Source organism: Nicotiana attenuata, unplaced genomic scaffold, assembly GCF_001879085.1.
Source record: "Nicotiana attenuata strain UT unplaced genomic scaffold, NIATTr2, whole genome shotgun sequence".
NCBI classification, from domain to species: domain Eukaryota; kingdom Viridiplantae; phylum Streptophyta; class Magnoliopsida; order Solanales; family Solanaceae; genus Nicotiana; species Nicotiana attenuata.
In genome coordinates, this window is record NW_017671373.1 from 110,960 (window position 1) to 117,774 (window position 6,815).

Consider the following 6,815-nt stretch of genomic DNA (forward strand, 5'->3'; position numbering starts at 1 on the left):
AATTCAAATTCAATTAAGACTGGTCCAAGCTTCAAGGACAAATTAATAGCGGGTGAACATGTTACATTAATTAATATATGCACTCAATCTTATGTCCACTACCCATCATCATCACAAGATGAAGGCCCAGTTTCTTTAAACACAAACTCAGTTGGAGGCCATCAAATCCACCTATCGTTGGAGGAACATGAGCGTATCTATCAACCATGGAAGTTTTCAGTCATCATTAAACTCCATGGTAAAAGGATTCAATACCATCTACTTAAAAGGAAAATACAAGAAGTTTGGAAGATTTCGAACAACCTTTCCTTAATTGACCTAGGGGCAGATTACCACATTACAAAATTCAATTGTGAAGAAAACATGTTTAAGGTACTGCACTATAGTCCTTGGTTTATATTTGATCACTTCCTATTAGTCCAACGGTGGAAACCAAACTTTGTAGCAACGGAAGCTAAAATTTTTATAACAGCTGTTTGGGTCTGTCTTCCACAATTTCCATAATTTTTAAAGATTTTTAATCAATTTATTCCCATATTTTATTGTATAAATAATCATTAATTGCATCACAAATAATTTTATGGTGATTTTATCATCTAACTTCATCATTTATATCCATATTAAGCCTTAAATATATTTTGATGCATTTACTATAATTATATTTGCATCTTTAGGCTAAATTATATATTTTGCAATAATAGCCCTTATATACTTATGATTACTTTATTTATGCAAAAATAACTTTTTATGCTTTTATAGTAATAAATAATTGTTGTTAACCATTTTTATGCACAAATAATATTTTTACTATTTTATTTGTTATTTTTACAAATTATTTATTAATTAAAAATGGGTATTTAACTAATAACCTATTTTCTAAACCTATTTTCGGACCAACCCCCAGCCCAATGCCTAAAATACCTAGCCCAATACACTAACCTAATAACCCAGCCCAAACCAATGGCCCATTACTCTCCTACCCGATCGCAACCCATTAACCAACCCGACCCAACTCCTCCTTAAATCCTGACCGTTGATCTCTAAGATCAACGTCCCAAATTCCCCACACCCCTTTAAATCTAACTCCCTAAACCTAATCCCTCATAATCCCAAACCCGCCGCCCTCATATGCACTCATCTCTCATCCCTCTTCTGAAACTCTAGCGCTGTCACTCCTAATCACTATCGATTCCAACCAGATATGGAATCAATCGGGGATTTCCTTACCTTATTGATCTTATCTCACTACTGGCTACTCGATTATGGTATTGTTTAGTAGCTTGCCTAACATGGCAAGCAAATCTCTCTATTTTCGAACCAAATCTGGTTCAAACCTTCCCCTTTTCTCATCTGTGTTCATTTTCCCTCTCTCTCTATGTACCAATCTCTAAGATTTTCTCTGTTCTCATTTACCCTAAATGCTAGGGTTTAGATCTTTTACAGATCTGTTTATATTTTTTATCATTTTTTTTGTTTAAAAACTCCTATATGTTCTTGCATGTCTATCTCTTTGTGTTTTTCCGTTAAAAGTTTTGCCTAATTTATTGTCCCTAAAATTAGGGCTCAGATCTGTTATGATTCTTATTTTTGCTCAATATTTTCCTATAGCTATCTATATGCATGTTATCTTCCTTTGATTATTCTGACTAATTTCACTTACCTTAAAAATTAGGGTTCCGATTCTTATTTCATTTTTCTTACTGATTCTGTCTGTCTGTTCTTGCCTTAATTATCACCTGAGAATCTTCGATTCCCAAACTTGTTTGATTACTGTTATACGCGTCTATGCACTGTTATCTTTGACTTGCCTTAATAATGTGTTGAGCTTTTTTTCCTTAAATGTGTTGATTGACTATTTCCATATTTATGTACCCTATTATAATGCTATATAAACCCCTCTCCTTTTCCCCTTTAGGACAGACTGAAAATCAATAGACCCTCACTGAAAACTTAGGTTTTGGCTCTGTATTCTCTTTGCTCTCTCGTTTGATTCTGGTGTTGGCCGGCTGAAAGCCAAGGCCAAGTAATTCTGGGTTCTCGACTATTGTGGTGTTATTCTTGCTTTTCTTGCCTAACTGGTGAGCGACTATCCTTTGTCATTTCATTCCTATATATCCATGAACTATGTTTATGATCTAGCATGTTCTGAGCATGATTCTACCACTTCTATGTTCCTATCATTTCCTTTAGCCCTATAATTGATACTGTTAGTTCTGAGATTGGTTGTTTTTGAATAATGTGAATCCTCTTAGAGGTTAACCTAATGTCTTTTAACCTGTTTCGTGTATGCTGTTTTGTTAGTTCTGAAATTATCCTGAACTTAGCATCTTTAGGATAATATTAGCATGTTCATCAGTTAATCAGTCCTGAGCCTTTACAAACTTGATTGTTATTAAACCTTTCTCTGTCATGTGCCCTGATAACTTGCCTTCTAATGCGTTCTGCATCCACTTGGGTTCATGTGATTATCTGACTGTTTGCTTTAACACATTGTCTAAGTGGTTTCTGTGATTGAACAAAGCTGTCCTAAATGTAGCATGTACACTTAGCCTAATTAGGCCTTTCAGACTTTAACCCACTAGACAGAGATCCACGGTTCACTTCAGCCTTGTGGCAGAGCCTACAAAAGGCTTTGGGTAAAATTTGTCCTTTATCTTTGTCTCTTTTTATTTGCTGCTACTTTTAAACTCCCACTCTTAGATCCTTTAGGGTCTATCCTTCACCTCCTCAATGTGAGCACTGCTCGGGGTCCATGTGTGACTCTTGTGAACTCTGACACACTGGGGTTTGGTCCCTAACTTCCTTTGAACTATTTCTGAGCTTTTGGTCCTTTAGTGTAAGCATTGCCCTGGGTTCTTGAAGCCCTTGGGAACTTTGACACACTAGAAATTTGGGTTCTGTGTGCTATGGGTGAATCATTCACCACTGATTATTGTGTACCTGTGAAAATGAGCCTTGGAGCTGCTGTGGTCTGAAGGCTTGGACTGCCCCGGTGTATTTGGGCCTGTTGTAGGCTCTCTATAGCTTATTTTATTATTATGTAATTCATTCGTTAAACTGGTCTGTAATAATTTTGTAACAAATAATTCTGGGGTATTTAGTGAATAGGGAAGGGTTTCTTATTTTCATCTGCAAAGTCGGGTAGAAATCCTGCCTATACGGTCTCTATTGGTGTTGTTCATTCTGCTTATAAGTTCCATATTATGTTGTTGTGTGTTGGAAATCCTGCCTATAGGTTCTGTGTTGTGTTTACATGTTAGAAATCCTGCATATATGACTAACGCTATGATCTGTTAGAAATCCTTCCTTTAGGTGTATCAATTTGTCCAGTAATTGTGTGTTAGCAACCATGCCCATAGGATCAATATTTGGCTTAATTGTTTTCTGGCTTAATGTAAATTCTTGCTCATCTGCTGCTCATTTCTAGAAATCATGCCTATAGGATTAAAATTAGATCAATGCTAGAAATCATGCCTATAGGGTTAAAGATAGAAATCATGTCTATTTAAACCAATTCAAACCTAGAAATCATGCCTATAGGGTTTATCAATAATTCTGGACTTATGATTGTGATTTACTGTCATTCATTAACGCCTAAAATGCCCAGATATTGTACTGAACTAAAATCAGTAGGCAAATACACGTAGGCTCTAATACTCGCATTAAGAACTGAATCTACATACTGTTGCTCGCCTGTTCATCACATAGATATCCTGCCCATAGGACTCCGAGATTAATAAAGCCTGCTAAATCAGTTGCGTGCATTTGCTATTTACATGCGGAGGTTAATGTGAGCCCATATCTGCCTTTATTTGAAAAGTCCTAATTGTTTTGCTTGTCGCCTAGTATTTTATAATTTTGAGAACCTTAGGCCTAGTCTAGAACCACCCAAATAGTAGGTCCAAAGCCTCCTGGACCATAGACATGGGATGGGCAATGCACGCATAGGACACGACTAGAATTGACTAGTACGCTTCAGGTAAACAACTTAAAGATAGTAATTGGGTAGCAGGAGATGATAGTCTGTGCCCGCTAAATAATATGAGTAACACCCCATCCCGAGGGAGTTACGAAGTATTATTTATATTGCACGGGGTTATCCTTTAGGCTAAAAATTTTAGGACCCCGCTTCCTTGTCTTTCAATCGATTATTCATGTTTTAGTAATTCCTTGTCTCCTAGCTTGATCACATTGACTAATTCGCATAATTTAGGTTCGGCCGGGATCCACCGTTGTGGACCTTGAGGGGTGCCTAACACCTTCCCATCAAGGTAATTTGAGCCCTTACCCGATCTCTAGTGGGTGCAAACTGGTATAATCTGAGTTATTTGCTATACGTTCCCTAACGCACCTTAGTCCGTTAGGTGGCGACTCTAACAACCAATTCCTTTTCCACACTCTCTCAAAAGGAGTTTTCAAAATGTCGAAACCCGATTTCGCGAGAAAAAGGGGGCGCGACAGCATGGCGACTCTGCTGGGGATATTTTTAGGCTCTTGCCATAAACGAACTTGATTTTTGTGAATTAGTATTCCCTGATAAGCATATCTTTGTTATTATTTGAACTTCCCGCTCCCATTTCTTCCCTCTTTATTGCAACATGCACATCCCTTTCCGCTATTTCCCTCTTATATGAATCCATATGCAACTCTTGTCTAATTTGATTACAACGTGTGTTTCCCCATTTTTCCTAATCATGTTCATTCGCTCCAAACTTGCTATATATCATGTCTCTCCCCAATCCTTACCCCTTTATTTGCTTTATTACAATTCATACATTACGCTAACTAACTTCTTCCTTGTTTTCCTTTCTTTTATGTCTTTACGTTCCATTAGATATTGCATTTACTGCTTCTAATGTGAAAATACTTGACAATGTGTTATTTTGTCTTTGCATAAAGCATGCTCAACATCATATTCCACTCGTGCGTATTAATACCATAGGGGCACTTGATGAGTGTCCGCGCTCTTCCTAAAAATACCCTTTAAATTTGGAAAGGCTTATTTGTGGTAAAACTAGTCGATCAGCGGTGCAATTGACGGTTCCGTGCCTTTCCCTCTCAAGTTTTCGCTTGAGGGTACCAGTCTAGACTCTTTTAGAAACTCCATTCTAAAATCAGTTGTGCATGCATCATGTCTAAACCTAGTATGAGTTAGAACGCTGTCCGCGCAATAACTCACTAAGACAAACTTTGAACAAAGTCCGCCGGGATTTCCATAATCCCAAGGGACATAATCACGATCTGTGCATCATTTGGAGAAAAACATGCCAATGTCATGATCATTAGCGTAAAAATAGCTGAATCTGGAGGGGCAAGGGCTAACTTTATCTGTTTTGCATAAATGAGGCACGAGGTCCCCAGGTTTGGCATGGTTCGAAATATCCCGCCTCTGTTACTGGATTGGTGGGAGAATCTCGCACCAAGTGACAAAAACCACGTGAAAAGAGTTCTTGGAAATTTACCTTCTCTGCTAGACATTCAACCGAACAATATACTGATGGAGGCCGCTACTATGTTCTGGGATGAAAAGAGGGATGTTTTCCATTTCGGGGATATAGAGATGACTCCCCTTCTAGAGGAAATAGGGGGCTTTGCTGGACTTCCTTGGGATAGCCCTGGTCTATTGGTACCTGAGAATCCACACTTCCCGAGGGTTTCTGAAAATGATGGGTTTTAGAAAGAATGACGAGTTAGCCTGCTTAAAGAAGTCTTACATACCGTTCGACTTCCTCTACGCACGTTACGGACATAGCAAATCCTACCGCCTTTACAATGATGAGTTCGCTATTACTTCGTTGGGTTGGACCCACCGTCGCGTTTTCGTGTTCATTGTCTGTTTTCTAGGGACGCTGGCATTCCCAATGTAAGGGGAAAGGATTCATACCCGTTTAGCTATGGTTGCTAAGGCCCTAATGGAAGGAATTGAGGGACAAACTTATAGTATCGTCCCAATGATCGTGGCAGACATATACCAAGCTTTGGACCGCTGCAAAAAGGGATTCAGACACTTCCAAGGTTGTAACTTGTTACTACAAATATGGTTGTTGGAACATTTTTAAAGAGGACGGTACCGTCAGGAATTTCCGCGGCGACCGTGGAACGACCACATAGCTTTCCACCATCCAAAAAGAATGACTTTCATCCCAGATAAGTTTGCACAACCGGAAAATGCTGCGGATTGGGTGCACTTCTTTAGCAATTTGACTGACGACAAGATTTATTGGATATTTGAATGGTTCCCTACTAGCGAATTTATCATCAGGTCAAGGGATGTTCCTCATTTGGTGCTGATCGGGTTGAGGGGTATCTATCCTTATGCTCCTATTAGGGTCATGAGACAGGCCGGGAGAAAACAAGTCATACCGCGAGTCTCTAAGATGAGTCATTACAAAGCAGATTTTCAAGGTGATGCCATTCCATACAAGCGTGAGGCCCAACAAATGTGGCATCTAAAGGTCATGGTGGAGAAGGATACTATCGAGCTAAATCGATACCACGTTGGCCATGTGTATTTTTACCCGTCATGGTTGGTCGATGACATAGCAGGAGAAGTCAAGCCAGGGGTTGATTTGGGAAATAGGGTCATAGACGACGCTGCCGAGGCCCAAGTCAAATATAGGAGGTTACGCAAAAGGATTTTTGAATCTGAGGCTAGACATTTGGAACAGCACAAAGCGGACATGGAAGCAATCAATGAATGGAGAGAAATCGACACCAAATTAACAGAGAGGTTGGAGTATTTAGAGCAGGGACTGATGGAGCTGGAAGGGAAGATGAGAAACAGGATTACAGGCTGTCAAAATATGGATGGAATC